We start from the raw sequence: 17,693 nt of genomic DNA on the forward strand, positions 1-17,693 counted from the left end.
TGCTGGTATTTGAGGGAGTCCAGCATTGGGTCTAGGGTACTTGTGGATTAAGTAACTAACAAAATGTTGCACAAACCTGCCCTAACCCAGGATTCTTAGAACTTAAATCTTGAACAATAACAACAAGAATTCCCAGTTTGTTTAGAAAACCCAGCAGTATGAAAAAACAAAGCCAATAAAGCCGCAAAATAAAAAGGCTAGTATACAATCGATTCAGTTGGTAGGTGGGAGGGGCAAGAGGGGAGAAGAGGGGAAGGAAGTTAGCCCCCTTCAAAGTTCCATTGGAAGAGAATACGTAACAATACTTCTGGAAGGCCAGTAAGGAGAGGTCCACTGGGTCTCTGGGAGGACGGTTCCAAAGCCTGCAGGCCAAGGCGGAGAAGGCTGTCTTTCATGTGCTCATCAGGCAAGGTCAGCATGTGGAGAAGGACAGACCCTGGACAATCTCTAGCTATGGACAGGCTCATGAAGGCACAAGCTGTTCCTATCTGCAGCTTTTCAGATTAATCCAGAAACAGACCAAGATATGAGGCTGCTTCTGTAATATAGGGAAAATATGATCCCTATGACAGATTCCAGGTAACAGACAACATTCTGCAGTAATTGTAGCTTCTGAGATATTTTTGAACACAACCCAATGTACAGGATGTTACAGTAGTCTAACACTCAATGTTAACAAGGTATAAGCAAAAAAGGTTCTATCTACAACCTGCTTTGAAGCATTAGGGCAGGATCCAGGAACATCCCCCAAGCTGCAAAATGGTACTTGCAAGGGGAATGTTATCTATGATTGCCAGCCCCAGGTTGAGAAACTCCTGGAGATTTGAGGGTAGAGCCAGGGGAGCGTGGGTTTTGGGGGGAAAGAGGGACCTTAGTAGGGTATAATGCCATACAGTCCACATTCCGAGGGAACTGATCTATGACAACATCAGTTAGAATTCCAGGAGATCTCCAGACCTTACATGGAGGCTGGCAACCCCAGTGCTACCCCAGGAAGAACAGACTGTAACCCTTCTTGTGCCCAAACGTATTTCTGTATTATCTGGAAGAAGCCTCTAGGCACTGGTTTAGAGTCCAACTGCCTCCCTAGATTCTGATGGAAAGGAGAGATAGAGTTGTGTGTCACCAGCATACTGATAGCACTGCACTCCAGTCTGCAAGATAACCACCCCCAGAAGTTTCAGGTAGAAGTTAAAAAGCAATCCTTGTTAAAGGCAATTATTGAGCAGAAACAGCCCTCAGGTTCTCAAGAGTTTGATATGTACTCCTCTGTAAACGTGTCAGTCACATTAACCTTTCTGGGTATTTATTATCTTTTTCTAAGTCAGCTCATGAAATGGGTTATTTGAAATGTGGGTGCATTATGGGAACAATCATCTGGCCCGGTCCTCACAGTTTCTTGCCTTAAAATGGGAAATAACTTGAGTGAGCTAGCCTTGGCGCTACACAGAGTATAATATACTAGTCGTGAATTGAAGAGCTTCTGTTTACGTGGAGCACAATGTGTGGATCAGGGTCTTAAAGAGTTTTGAAATAAATCTCTTACAGAACAATAAGATAAGAATGCATCATATCAGACTACATGATAAATACTGGAGCTAATATGCATGTAGTAGCTGCTGGTTAACATGTTATATTATTGTTAAAGCCCTTTATTTGCATCACCTTGGAAAAAGACTTCCTGTGTGGCTTTTATTCTACTTCTGACATTGCATATCTTTATAGGTGGCACTTTTACCACTTTCAACTATATTATATGATTTTGTCTAATAATAATAATTTGGTTGGGGGGAAAAGATGGAACACACCACTTGTGGTAAAAAAGGCTTGGCCGAAAGAAGCTTTACTTTTTAAATAGTAGATGTGATAGAAAACTCTGGGAAAATTTCCAAAGGCACTGTACTTTTTGGATTAGTCTCCTTATCCTATATTAACCATACCTAAGTCATAAGACTGGCACATGTTGTCTATAGTGCATGTTTTAAAGATATCACACAAACCCACAAACCCAAATGACATGGTTTATGGTTGACCAATCAGCAGTGCCAGGAAATAGCTAGGATAGTTCAAGGGGGAGCAAAAAATATCTTGCCAGATCTGGTGTGTTTGGCATGCTGCTTGTATGTCATTAGACTATGCCATTCAAAGTGGCAGGGTGATCCTGTTTAAGTCCAGTTACTTTGCTGTCTCTCTCAACCTGATGGTTTATAGTGAAATTTAGCCATGATATTCGCTTTGGTTTTGTAGGATGTGAACGAAACTATACAAATTTCTGATGACAAAGTTCTCTAATGTAATAAAACAGACATGATTTTAGATAATAAAACTGATAGATTGGATGTGCTTTGATCTATCATTTGCCTAGCTTGCTGTCCAAACTGTCAGAATTGAACTCTAGCTTGGTGTTAGAGTCCCTCTAGACTGTAGGTCCATAGGGAGGTCACTTTGTCAGAATTAGTGCAGGACTTCATGATCACCACGGATCTATCCCAGGTTGTAATGGGCCCAACAAATGGGAAAAGGTCACATACTAGATTCAATCTTCCCTATTGAGCAAGTTTCAGTGATCTAATTGAGGGTTTGGAAATCCAGTTTATGCCTGTTGGAAATGAAGGGCCGAGTCCAGACTGGCAGTTTGAAGCGGGAGGGAGTCGTGGCAAAAAAGACCCAGAACAAACTGTTCTGGATTTTCCCGGTCACACTGCACCAACTGATGTAGGAGCATACCGGGGAGGAGGCGCAAGGGAGCATTCACACTGTTGGCCCTCCCCTGGTGGAGGCACAGCTGTAAGGCACGGCTTTTGGCGTTCACACTTTGTTAGTGCGGGATCCATGCAGGATAATCACGTTTTCCAGTGTTTGATACCACTTTCACCAGGTATCTTTTAAACTCAGGAGTGAAACATTACAAGACGGAGTACGGCTGGGGAACGCTGGACAGATGTGCCTGTGTGAACAGCCCCTTTAATCCGGTTGTGGAACGTTTCTGAAATGTGCCTATATCGGGCAAACTGCCAGTCTGAACTCGGCCAAGGACTATGCAATGTCTCTTTGTACTAAGAGGGGGCAGTAGAATAAGTAAGGTGGATAGGTCAAGTTCCTCTGTATCCTTCCAGGTATCTGTTCCAAGGTTCTTTATTTACCTATTCTCAGGGGCTTCCTCCCTTCTGGCTACCTCATTCTCTTCTTGTTATTTGTGTTCTCTCCCTGGCCTCCATCAGAGCAAGACGTGCTTTCAGCATCTCTCTCCATCTTCTAGTTAGAAAGTCAGAATGCTCATTGAGGCTTTCCTATCACAGTATGCATTTCTTCAACAGTGAAGAAGATACTTTTATTGTCTAAAACAACGCAGTTTGTGAGGACTTTATTCTTAAAGCAGCCTCCCCTTTTGGCTGTGTAAAAATCAGCTCTAGCAACAGTCTTATGGTCAGTCATTATCTGCTGAAGAGTCAGTTGATGACACCTTATCCCTGCAAGGGTGGCAGACTTATGTTAGTTCATTCCTGGAAGCTGATGAGATTCCAAGAGGCACTTTGGTGGGGGTTGGAGAACCCAATCAATGTCTTTTTGGAAAGCTTGTTGGAAGTAGGGTTACCAGCCCCCAGGTCTGAGTGGGGGATCCCCCACTTTCAGGGGCTTCTCCCCACAGTGGACCAGCTGGCTGGTGGGGAAACCCCACCCCTAAAAAGGGATATCACCATGCAGTGTCCCCAATGTGATGACATCACCTGGAAGTGATGTCATTGCATTGGGACATCACACGGGGACACACTGGCTTTGGGGCAAAACTCTATGGTTGGAGGGTGAATTTACCATAGAGTTTTGCCCAAAACCCAGAGCATCACCCCCAGCATTGGTGACATGATGACATCACTTCCAGGTGACATCATTGTGTCTCACAACATCATGTGATGTCCCTGCCCATCCCTGGAATGCCCCCCAAATCCCCCCGCTTGATCAATGAGGGGAATGGCAACCCTAGTTGGAAGCCAGGAATGTCAGACTAATAGGCAGGGTTATTGATAAACCGAATTGATTCCTGGTGACTTCTGCTGCCCTCAAATAAAATTCCACCTCCCTGGTTTATAAGGGTTGGCAGACATCTAGGTATCATTGGCCTAAATTTAACGGAACATGCAAAGCTTATGAGATGGTGATGATGGAAGTGAGGAAGTTTTATTTCTCTGCTACCATTGTGTCTGCTGAATCACATCCAACACAATTAGGCAGGACAACTCCTAAGAGAGACTCCTCAAATATTAGGGATTTGGCATTTAGCTGTGATGCCTTTGCTCTGTTGGTCACTGATAAAATCTTTCAAATCTGTTTGGACTTAGATGCTAATTTAATCAGTAGAGATGCAGTAGAGGAATCTTTAGCACCATTGAGTTGCAGTTGCTTGGATCAGTTCAGTTTGGTTTTCTTGATCAATATTGACAGGGTCCCAGGGCGTGTGAAGGCCACTATTTATTTTTCAGATCCATCCTTTCTCAGCTTGTAAAATCCTGCAGGAGGACATTAATTCCTCTTTAATGGAAGGTGTTTTTTCCCAAAGCCCCTGCATGAGGTGATCATTAATAATAACAATAGCAATAGCAATAGCAATAACAATAATAATATACTTTATTGTCATTGTACATAGTACAACAAAATTAAAGATGCAATCATTTCGGTGATCTATAACAATATTCATATGCACTCACACATCATTCACTACTGTCCCATAACTTCCTTAAGGTTCACATAACAACTTAAAACCACCAATGTCACCCAGATTCCAATTTCATACAGCATTTAAGGCAATAATAGCTCTTGAATAAAAACTATTTTTAATCTATTTGTACTTAATAGATTAATCATGAAGGTATCCTTAGGTAAACAGGTCTTGACTAATTCTATCAATTTGTTTCAAACCTTCCCTATTCAGAAAAAGTTATTGAATGGACATTTGCAGAAAAACTCCAGGAATAGTTTGATGAGACATCCACCCTTGATTCTTTTCAGTCTGGATTCACTTTTGGATTCAGGACAGAGATGGCTTTATGACACTAGTAGATGATCACTATCTTAAAATTGATAAAGAGAATGCCTCACTGTTATTATTAGATCCACCAGAAGCCTTTGATATGGTAGACTATGCCTGCGGCTGGGATACCTGGAAAATGAGATGGGTCTGCGCAAAGCACTGTTGACATGGGTTTGGACCTTTTCTTCTCAGACTGATTACAGGACATTGTAGTACATAATGTTGAATAGCTGTAGAGGCAAGGCATAACCTTGTTAATTTCATTGGAGATGCAGCAACCTTCCTGGTCACCTAGACAATAGGAAAGTATATGGTAATACTTTTAACTTTTTAAAGACTGTAATGAGATTTTATAAAAAGCAGTATTCCAACAATGACTATTGGGAGATCTTCATCTCAGATTTAAAGGAAGGTAGAAATTTTTACTATGTAACTGTTCATGCATATCATCATTGCAGTGGTCTTCACAAATTTCAGAAATTCAACAAGGAAGAATGGCAGAAGGCAAATGCAGCAATCTTCTTCAACTAGGTAAATTTAAACCACTTAGAACAAGATATGAACTCAGAGGAAGGTCAGGAGAGAGAGAAGAATTCCTTCCCAATTAATTCATTGAAGCAAAGAGTGGGAATAAATGGACCATTCTCACAATGCAGAGGGGTCCAACAAGGATTGGCATTGTGAGTAGTATTATCTAATTTATTTATAAATGTTCTGAAACTAGGGGTGAGTAGTATAGTCGCTAAGTTTGCAGATAGCACAAAATTATTCAGGATGGTGAAAGTCAAGGCTGCCTGTGAAGAGCTCCCAGATGATCTCCACAAATAGGGTGAGCGGGTGACAATGTGGCAAATGAAGATCAGTGTTGTTAAGTGTAAGGTGATTCACATTGAGACAAGAAAGAATCACAACTTCAAGTATAGGCCAATGGGGTCTGAACTTGCTGAGTCTGAGAGGGGAAAAGATCTTGGGGTCGTAGTGGATAGCTCAATGGAAGTGTCAATCCAGTGTGCTGCAGTAATGAAAAAGACAAACTTCTGTATTAGGGATAATTAGAAGAAGGACTTAAAATAAAACAGCCTGTACAGATTTATGGTGTGACCTCATTTTGAATAGTGTGTGCAGTTCTAATCACCATATCTCAAAAAGAACACTGCAGAGCTGGAAAAAGTATGGAGGAGGGCAACCAAGATGATTAGGAGGCTGGAGCACTTTACCTATCAGGAAAGGCTGAAGAGTCTGCGACTTTTCAGTTTAGAAAAGAGACGTCTAAGGGGGGACATGATAGAGTTTTATAAAATTATACATTGGATGGATAGAGTTGACAAAGAGATTTTTTTTCTCCCTCTCCCAAAATACTGGAACCCGAGGGCATCCAATGAAACTGATGGGCAGTAGATTCAGGAAGTACAAAAGGAAATACTTCTCTACACAAAGATTGATTAAAATGTGGAATTCACTGTTAGAGGATGCCATGATGGCCACAGGAATAAACAGCTTTAAAATGAGATTAGATAGATTCATGGAGGATGTCTATCAATAGCTACGAGCCATGGTGAATGAAGGGAACCTCTACATTCAGAGGCACCAAACCTCTGAATCCCAGGGTCTCCATGCCATTTTGTTGGCCCTCCAGAGGAAATGGTTGGCTACTGTGTGAAACCAGATGCTGGACTAGATGGAGCCAGTTTGGTTTAGTGGTTAAGTGTGCGGACTCTAATCTGGGAGAACCGGGTTTGATTCCCCACTCCTCCGCTTGCACCTGCTGATGTGACCTTGGGTCAGTCACAAGCTTTGGCACAGCTGTCCTTGAAAAAGAGCAGTTTGTGTTAGAGTTCTCTCAGCCCCACCCACCGCACAGGGTGTCTTGTTGTGGGGAGGGGAAGGGAAAGGAGTTTGTAAGCTGCTCTGAGATACCTTTGGATAGTGAAGGGCGGGGTGTAAATCCAATCTCCTCCTCCTCCTCTTCTTCTTCTTCTACAGCAGGTTTCTTCTTATGTTCTTATGTTTTATTCATTTCTACTTGATATTTAAACAGAAGTGTTCGTACAAAAAAATGGTCTTCAACCCAAAATGAATAAATATTCTATGTTACAAATTTGACCTTTATTATCAGCGAATACAGCTGTTCACTCACCCCCCCCACACACACACACTGTGATTCTGCTTCAGGTGGGTAGTCCTAGAATCATAGAATCAAAAAGTTGAAAGGGGCCTGAAGACCAGCCAGTCCAATCCCCTGTGCCATGCAGAATGACCGGTCCTAAACCATTCCTGGCAAATCATTCAATCTCTGCTTAAACATCTCCAAGGAGGGAGAACCCACATCATCCCTGGGCAACTGGTTCTACCACTGAATTGCTCTTATTGTTAGTATCTCCCCAACTTTAATTTAAACCCATTATTACGAGTTCTGTCCTCCATTATCAGATTAGATTGCACCCTCACATCCTCAAAATGACAGCCCTTCAAATACTTAAAAAGAATAATCATATCCCCTCAAATCTCTTCTCTTTCCTTCAAGGTCGGGGACAAAGGGTGGCGATAGGGGATCAGCGGTCCCGGAGGCACCCTCTTAAGTATGGGGTGCCTCAGGGGGCGGTACTGTCCCCAATGTTATTTAACATTTATATGTGCCCCCTTGCCCAGATTGCCCGGAGGTATGGGCTTGGGTGTCATCAAAATGCAGATGACACCCAGCTCTATCTGATGCTGGGTGGCCGGTCGAACTCCGACCCATATGACCTTCATCGGGCATTGCAAGCTGTGGCTGGTTGGCTCAGATTGAGCCAGCTGAAACTAAACCCGGCAAAGATGGAGGTCCTGGGCCTAAGTCGGGTCGGTTCAGGGTTGGGGCTCCCCCTCCTGGCCTTCGATGGGGCGCCTTTGGTACTGGTGTCGAGGGTTAGGAGTCTGGGAGTGCTTCTGGACTCCTCTTTAATGATGGAGGCCCAGGTGGCAGCCACTGTCAACTCAGTCTTTTACTATCTTCGGCTGGCGCAGCAGTTTGTTCCCTTCCTTGACTGCGATGACTTGGCCACAGTGATCCATGTGATGGTCACCTCGAGGCTGGACTCTCTACATGGGGCTGCCTCTGACACAAATCTGGAAGCTGCAGCTAATGCGGCAGCTAGGGTGTTGATGGGTCTCATTAGGTGGGACCACATCCAGCCGGTGCTGAAGGCGCTGCACTGGCTGCCTATAGTGTACCAGATTCACTTCAAAGTGCTGGTTCTTACCTATAAAGCCCTTGATGGCCAGGGTTCAGCTTACCGAAGGGACCGCCTTTCCCCATATGTTCTTCCAAGAGCACTACGGTCAGGGGCGCAACATCTTTTGGTTATTCCAGGCCTCAAGGACATCAAGTTGGCTGCAACCAGGGCCAGGGCCTTTTCGGTGGTGGCTCCTATCTGGTGGAATTAGCTCCCGGATAAGATCCGGGCCCTGCGGGACCTTATGCAGTTCCACAGGGCCTATAAGACGGAGCTCTTTCGCCAGGGTTTTGCATAGGAGCCGTCACCACTACTGTACCACCACCGAGTTGCCATCTTTGACGGTGGATTCTATCAGGATGTGAGCTGGACCTGGAAAGATGATCAGACGACCTGAAGAACTGGTCGTGAAAGGATGACAGTACTATCCGGAACATTTGCTGATGGGTTATGCTGGTTTATGGAACCCCATCTTGGATTGATAAAAGCGTATTATTTAGAGCACCGGCACTTTGTTTGTGATTGAGTGTTTTATTCTGTTTTTAGCTGTTGAATATGCCTCTTTGTTAGCTACCCTGAGCCTGTTTGGGGAGGGTGGGATATAAATTTAATAAATAAATATTCTCCAGGCTTTACATTCCTGGTTCCTGCTGCCTTTTTTCGTAAGGCTTAGTCTCCAAAACCTTATCATCCTCATCACTTTCCTCTGCACCCTCGTTGCCCTCCTCTGCACTCACAGTCATGTTAGTCTGTAGAACCAAATTCAAGTCTGGTAGCACCCTAAAGACCAACAACATTTGATATATCTAGTCCTGTTATTGTTCACAATGGGATTCAGAGAACTGAGTGTCTTAAGGGGTTTGTATATATTAAGCACTGTGTTCCAGCATGTTTTCAACTAGCCTAGAAACAGGTAATAAAACTATGAGAGCTAAAGAGCTCATTTTATATTTGGTTGCCCTTTTTTGTATGCATTGCACTGTACAGTAATGAGGAACTTTATACACACTGCAAAGCAGTGTTCAGTTGAATCTATTATCAAACTTTCTCTTCTCTATTTCTTGCTGTTCAAGAACCTGAAAACCATGACAGAGAACCAATAATGATCCTAAGTAATGGAAATAAAATGAAATCCTGTCACTGTCATACATAGCACAGCATATGATGCAGTGAGCACTGGTCTTGTTCCAATGAAAAACACTGAGTGTCTTTGTTGTGTATTAAATTGACCAACCCCAAATCAAATTATGAACCACAAATGGAGGAAATTAACTTATAATTGTGACATGCATCTTTTAGTGAAAAAGAATCTCTCCATTCAGTCACGGTTTTTGTTTCAGAGGCTAATTCAAATGAGAAGCATCAAATGGCCAACCCTCGGGGTGTTCTGTTTTGTTTGACTGATTTTAAATGCGGTCATAGAACTACACTGTCATAACTTTCCCTTTAGACAAGCAGGTTCTTTATGCTACTATTTCAGGCCAAGGGAGACAAATAATACCTTTTTTATTGCAGTATTTTTAGACACTGGATACATCTGGAAAAATATTCAAGCAGATAATTAGATTGCATTAGCAATGTGTCTGTTGTGGTTTCCCTGATCCCAAAGAAGGCAGCCCTTTATGAAGTACTTGGCCACAGCCCTGCAGATCTGCTGTGTAAATTGGCCCACACTAAAGCATGTGGAAAACATTTTTTGGCTGAAATCTGAAACCATTCATGTGGCTTTGACATGGGGAAGCTCAGCCTGCCAACATCAATAGAACTTTGTACTACAAACCAAAATGGTCATTTAGACATGTGTACTTTCATGCTTGCAAATGCACTGAGGTCAAATATTTTTGAATCTTGGGAATTTTTCCTCTTTATACAGCTTTATGTTTCACGCAGGAAATGAGGCTGAGTACAACAAACACAAATCATTGGGACTGACAGAGCATATTGGGTTCAAAACCCAAGCTTTGACTCTAATTGCTCTCCAAAGGCCCCTGGCTCAAGGTAGCTGTTGATTTAGTTCAGCTGTTTCAAATCAACACTGTAAGGTCTTGCTAAGACAAACTGGTTAGGCCACATTACACATGTACCATTGGATCCCTGAGGGACAAGTATAATACAGTTAGCATTTTAAAAGATTGTATTTGTCTTGCCATAATGGCAAGGAGAGAATGTTTAATTTAAAAAACAAAACAGAACACATGACTTTTTTTGGAGAGGGTGGGGAGGACTCATGAGTTCTAATGGGGGGGGGAAACCACACATCCACTCAAATCTCAAATAGGAATTTTCATCTTATTTTAAATGTAAATCAACGAAGAACATTTTCTAATTCTCTTTTGTGTTTTGGTTATCACTGGCTTGGACTTGTCACTTATGGTTCACTTCTGTGAATACTGCACAGTTAAGCATGTGCCATTAACAAGGAAAAATAGATATTTAGATTTGCCTCTCCTTTCTCAAGTTGCCAATTCCACCTGGGGAAATTCCTGGAGATTTCAGGGAGGTAAGGGTGCTCCAAAGGGATGTGATGCCAATACTGACATTTCCTCTAGAGAAACTGATCTTTGTAGTCTGGAGATTGGTTGTAATTTTGGGAGAACTGCAGGCCCTGCCTTGAGGTTGGTCGATCTACTCCTTTCCTATATGGAGCAGAGCTTGGTTTACACATAAGCCAAGTAAGCTAATAATAACCTAAGTGCTTCCCAAATTCCAGGCAGATTTTTCCCATCAAAACTTAGTTCCTTTCTGTTACTGAGCTTTCCCCCTTTAGCATGTATTTCTTCTTTGTCTTAACCCTTTGACAGAGATATATTTTGGCTATGGATCTTGGAGGAACTTGAGGGGAAAAGAGGAACCCTCTTGTCTTACACCCTTTAAAATGGCACTTGAGACCATACAGCTTTTAAAACAGAATAAAAGTTTTTTATTTAATAGGCAGGAAATATATATAGAAGTCAAGGCTTAGAAATACTGAGGTAAAAGTTATATTTGTACAGGAATGAATTCTTAAGACAAACAAGAGCATGTTGTTGTAGCTTATTTTCAGAGATTTCTAGATCTTTTCAGTGAGAGGTAGTTTGCTTAGTATAGTTCAGCAGTTTCAATATTGATTCACAGAGTTTCCTGGAGATTTGCTCTTTCGTAGAGCATCTAACTTTCTCCCTTTTGAAAACACAGTTTTCCACTAACTCCTGAAGTGTCCAAAGCCTATTCCCTTCACCACAGACCAGGGTTCTCCTCAGAGCTCAACCCCTTATCAACTGGCAGGAATTATTATTCTTTTCCTAAGAAGCAATAACCCTTTTTCTTCTTGGCTTGAATGGGAGTCACAACCTAACAACCCAGTCACCCTTGCCAAATCTCTCTTCCAGTACTGAATCACAACTGTCCCTCAGAGTAATTCTTATTCAATTAGGGCAAAGGAGTCTCTCCTCTCCTCTCAGAAGATGAACCTGTCTGACCAATCTTGTCAGAACTACTGACTCTAGCTGTCCCTTTCTCTATCAGAAGCCGACTCACTGGCTTGCTGACTCCAGACAAAAAGCCCTTTTCCCTCCAGTACACAGCTGAGCATGTACTTTCTCTCAGCTGATGCTGGCTAATCAGAGAGTGTGTAGAGCAGCCAATCAAACAAGTTCTCCACTCCAGGGAAGATTAATTCCTTACCTCTCAGGGTCTCTGAACTAGCAGCATTTTAAAACGTGCTTTTCATATGCAATTCATCACAGCTACAGTTTAGGGCAGGGGTGTCAAACATGTGGCCCGGGGGCTGGATCAGCCCCCTGGAGGGCTTCCCTCAGGCCCACAGTGGAACTGGCCATCTCCTGCTTCCAGGTCTGCTGCTGCTGCATCATAGCTTGCTTCGCCAGATTCTCTTAATCACTCAGCCATTTCATGTTTTAACCTGGGTCCTAGACTCAGAACTCTGAGCATGAGATTTCTGTGGTGAATGTCAATACATCAAAAGTGGGTTTGCAGTTTACAAAGCTAATGTTTTACACATGTTTTTTATTTTAAATTTAAAAATCTTTGTGTTTGTGTCCTTTATAAAACTTATATCTCTCCTACCTGGCATCACATTTTATGACACACATGGCCCGGCCCAACAAGGTCTCATTTATGTCAGATCCGGCCCTCATAACAAATGAGTTCGACACCCCTGGTTTAGCGTCTCAGTTTATCTATATATAATTTTTTTAAAACTAATTTCAATGTTCAATTAATATACTTTATTAGGTATTATTAGGCCTCTTAAACTTATTGTGGTTTAGGGCCTCAGCATGTCTTTTCCCCCCAAAAAACAATTTATTAGGATATATTATTAAGTCAAATACAAATTATATTATTAGTTGTTATACATCCTTTCTTCTATTCTTCTCCCCCCCCCTTGGCTTCCCACTGTGCTCCAACCTCCAGCCCATTTCTTAAATTTTCTTCTACTTTCCCTTATCTTTTAGTCCTAATCTACCGGTAACATTTCTTCACCTATTGTTTTCTTATAATTAACTTTCTTCTAATAACACACACTTTTCAATAACTGTCAAAGCAAATTAAATTGTCCTTTACATCACAATATTTTTCTAAGTAATCTTTGAAATCTTTCCAGTCTGCATAAAATTCTTCTGCTTCAAGATTCTTAAGTTTCCTTGTCATTTTGTCCATTTCAACCATAAACAATAATTTCCTTATCCAATCCCCAATTTCCGGAATTCTGTCTTGTTTCCAGCATTGAGCATAAGTCATTCTAGCCGTTGTAATCATATACCACATCAAAGGCCTTTTCCACACATTGACTTCTTCAATTTTAAGTCCCAACAGTAGTATTTCAGGTTCTTTCTTAAAATTATGGGCCTCAGCATGTCTTGATCTAAACCGCCATAGTCTGGAGCATGATAGTCAACTGTACATTGGTCCAAGAACTCATGGGCACTCAATGAAATTGCTGAGCAGTCAGGTTAGAATGGATAAAAAGAAGTACTTCTTCACCCTAAGAGTGATTAACACATGAAATTAACTGCCACAGGAGGTGGTGGCAGCTACAAACATGGATGGCTTCAAGAGGGAATTGGATAAGCATATGGAGCAGAGGTCCATCAGTGGCTATTAGCCACAAGGTATAGATAGAAACTCTCAGGCTGGGGCAAGTGATGCTCTGTATCCTTGGTGCTTGGGAGGGCAACAGTGGGAGGGCTTCTAGTGTCCTGGCCCCACAGTCCAAAACTCTGTCACACAGTGGTTAAAAATACCAGGTGCCACCATAGGCCATTGGCCTGATCCATCATTGGCTTCTCTTATGTTCTTAACTAGAAGTGGTTTGGGTTTTTTTGCCCAAATCAACCTCTTCATAGTGGCCTCTATCTTGCAGAAAGGCTTTTCAGATAATGGGGGGAAAATGTGTTCACACATAGCTAGGCATTGCATGCAAACAGTGAGCAAACTTTTAAACCAAGCCCTTTCCAATGAGTTTTATAGGTGTTATCAACAGAACCCCAAGCATTTGTCTGCTACTTATATTAACTTCAAAACAAACTTTTCAGCTAGGACAATTACTCTGTAGTTGAATATATATGTTTATTATTTTGCTTTATTATTGATTGTCCTTAGCAATTCAGATAGCCATGACTGGCTTTTGCAACACAGATAGGCTTCTCCAGCTGATAATTATATGTTGCAAATACATTTGCAAATGAAATTTAAACAAAAAATCAGAATTGGGTTTTGGATATATTTGTGTAGTGTGTTTTGTCCTTCCTGGCTTACTGCATTGGGAAGTGCTGGAATTCCGCCTCTTAGCTAAAGCAGTCACTTTTCTGTTTCAGTTTGGCTTTTGCTCTTAGCCGGTTCAGTTCCAGGTTTCCTCCTGATGTCCCCTTTGTGGTTATAATAAAGTTACAATTTGGCAATGTACTTTCTGTGTGGCCTCCTCTTCATAATACATAACATTTTGTACACTACTGTCATGTTTTTTAAAAAATCCTTCATTCGACCACCCAGAACCATTTATAACTGGAAGCCATAAATTACATACTGGATTTTCCGAGTTCTGAGACGTCAGAGGCAGTTGGAGAAAAACTGACAGTGGGAACCAGATGCAGGATGAACATCTTTCACTTTTAAAACTGAAACAATAAATAAATGGCATGATGAAAAGACAATTTTTAAAATACTGAACTAAACAAAATAAACACTGACATAACAAAATCTAAAAAAAACCCAAACCTTCCTCAAATATGGTGAATAATTACTGCATGTGAACATGGAGGGACTAGAACAGTAGAGATGACAATGTGGACAAGTCCAAGATAAGGTATTTGATGTATTTTTTCTGGTCTCCCCACCCCCCCATAAAAGGACACTTGGTCTCTAGACCATCATCATCTTATTTTTGTGGCACCTCCTATATTTTAGTAGGAACTAGGGTATTTTGTCATAGTACTGCAAGCTGGAACTAACTGTCACTAGCATAGCCTCATAGGAGACTTTAATTATTTAATGTGTTTTTGCAGTATACTAGCTGCTCTTTCAAATCACACTAGGGTATATCGGCACACTGTTTAGGGATGTTTAAAACGTATCTCCCAAATCTAGAAAGTCCTTTTATTTTTCCACTCTTTGGGATCGTAGAGTATTTGTATGTATGGGGAAATGTACTGAATGTGCACAGGACTGCTTACTTTAAGTCAATAAAATTGTATCCCTTGAAATATATGTGACATAAAAAGGGACTTTAGGTACCCAGAGAAACAGTGTGACGCAATATTCAGAATACTAGGAGTTCAGATCCATATTCTGCAATGAAGCTTAGTAGCCTAGGCATTATTTCTCACTATAACTCCCCAAAGGGGATGTTGTTTGGGTTACCAACCTTCAGGTGAGGCCTGGAGATCTCCCACTATTATAACTCTCCAGACAAGAGAGATCAGTTTCCCTGGAGAAAAGGGCTGTTTTGGGAGAGGGACTCTGTGGTATTGTATCCTGTTGAAGTCCCTCCCCTCCCCGAACTCTGCCCACCCCAGGCTCTACCCTGGTATTTCCTAAGCAACCCTAGCTGTGGTGAGGATAAGGCAGGAGAGGAAGAACGTGATAAAAACCAAATAAGAATAATGATTCGAAAGAATGATGGTAATGCTAGAGGGTTAAGTTGTAGAGTGCTTTTTATGTTACTTTTTATTTTGAAAAGCATGTTTCAGCTTATATTATTTTATGAATAGGTTCTGATTTAATGTATTCCCTCTAAATTGATGTTTAAACTGGTACATCATAATAATGAACTATATATGGAATTCTTGATAAGATGGAAACTGTGTTGCTTGATCTCATGATCACAATAACAGTGCAAAACATTGAACTCTGTCGAACAAATTAACCTGATGCTTGACATCAAGAACTTTTTTTTAAAAAAAGCTTAAAGTAAAAGAGGAAAAATTAGAGGCTTTTAGAGGATAAAACAAAAATTTGTGCACCAAGATACATAGAGTAGAATCTGCAGAAAGATAAAACTACTTAACAGTGAAATCAAGTGGAAGACCCTGATAAATACTGCAATCCTACACAGTTGTGCCAGTCTAAGACCATAAATTTCAGGGGGATTCATCATAGGATTGTCCTGTAGGGTTGTCAGACTCCATATGGGGCCTAGAGATAGCTCAGAATTACAATTGATCTCCAGACTACAAAGTTTTTTTGCCCTGGAGAAACTGACTGCTTTGGAAGGTAGACTCTATGGCATCACATGCTGACTGATTTACCTCCTGTCTCCATACATGGCCCTCCACAGGGTCCACGTCCAAATTTCCAGCAACTTTCTGCCAGAGTTGGCAACCCTAGTACTGTTAGAGTTAGGGAAATATAATGTGAAATCAAGGGGTTTACCATAGGAAGCGGAACAGGATTTGGTTGGTTATTCGGAGAAATACTTGTTTTTTTAAAGTTTTAGGAGGCCCATATAGACCTCCTCTGCTTTTACCTAAACAACAACAAAACCAGATATAGAAGATTTTTGTAAAATGTATTAGCATTTGGATAAAAAGGTATATTAAACCAAATATAGAATGGGAATCAATATTAATTTTAGGGAAAACTATTAAAAATTTGTGAAATAATTGTAATGGATATTTGAATACATTAAAAAATAGATAAAGCAAGAGGGAAATACTTATAAATGTTTTTAGGAAGTTGCTATAAGAGTAATGTAATGACAAGATCTTAAGATTTTCTGTATGCATGGAAACAGATTATATATTTGGGTAGGTTGGGCATATGTTTTATTTTATTTGTTTATGTTATTTATAATCTACCTTTCTCACAGGGACTCAAGATGGATTATATCTAGTGGGCCAATACAAACAACAAAACGGGACATTCAATAAATAATACATTAAGATTGATGCTTTTTATGGTAAAAATGGACAAATTGACGAGGAAACTCAATAATAAAGACGAAGAAGAATTTTTTGCTGACTGGATGGACTTTAAAGAATATTTAGAGAAACACTGGGATGTTAAGAATAATTTACTTTATTTTGATAATTATTAAGAATTAAGAACAGAGGATTCTGGAAATAGTCGAGTATATGATGATAGTTAAAAGAAATGTTACCTGTATAGATGAATATGTATTGATAGTAGTTAAAGAAAATGTTACTTATAAAGTTTTGTCTTAGAGAAATAATAGACAAGAAGAAGTAGGATAAGAAGGGGGTGGGAGCACTGCGGGAAGCCATGGGAGGGGGGGGAGAATGAAGAGGCGAAAAGGGTATATTGTGAACGAAGAAAGATTTTAATGTTGGACATGTTGTTATATCCTGATAATAAAATGTTTTTTAAAAAAACAAACAATACATTAGAATTGTAGAAGTCTGGAACCAACCAGAAGGTAATAAAACAAAGCATAAGTCTTAACCAGACACATTAAGCAGTGCAAACTACATAGTATGATTCTACTTCCACTAAACTGTACACAGAGGTATTGCCCACCGTTCCTAATCTAAATCTAAACTAGATCACCCTTTTGCATCTTCTAATACGCTGCAAAAGTTACTTTTTTATAAATAATTTTCCAAATTTTACATAGTAATCATCAGGCATAGCATAAGTATACATGAAGGTTCTTTTCCAATATAGTTTAGCAACAATGTTAATTATACACAACTCATCCATCACTCAACATCAGCTTCAAAATAAATGACATCATGATACAGGGGATTATTAGGTAAAATATGTTCTAACATATAGGGGGTAGAGAGAGAAAAGGGGGGGAGACGGAGTGGGGTTAATGGTAGTAATTTGGAAAGAAAGGAAGGGAGAAAGCTAGGAAGGAAGGAAGGAAGGAAGGTAGATGGGTAGAAAGACAGAGATTGAAAGAGAGTGAATGGGACGAAGGATAGTTGAGAAGGAAGAAGGGCAGAGAAAGAGAGGGGGGAAACAGAGTGGGTGAGACAGAGAATGTTGGGAGGGAA

The sequence above is a fragment of the Gekko japonicus genome, unplaced genomic scaffold, assembly GCF_001447785.1.
Source record: "Gekko japonicus isolate JY-2015 unplaced genomic scaffold, Gekko_japonicus_V1.1 scaffold872, whole genome shotgun sequence".
NCBI lineage: Eukaryota > Metazoa > Chordata > Lepidosauria > Squamata > Gekkonidae > Gekko > Gekko japonicus.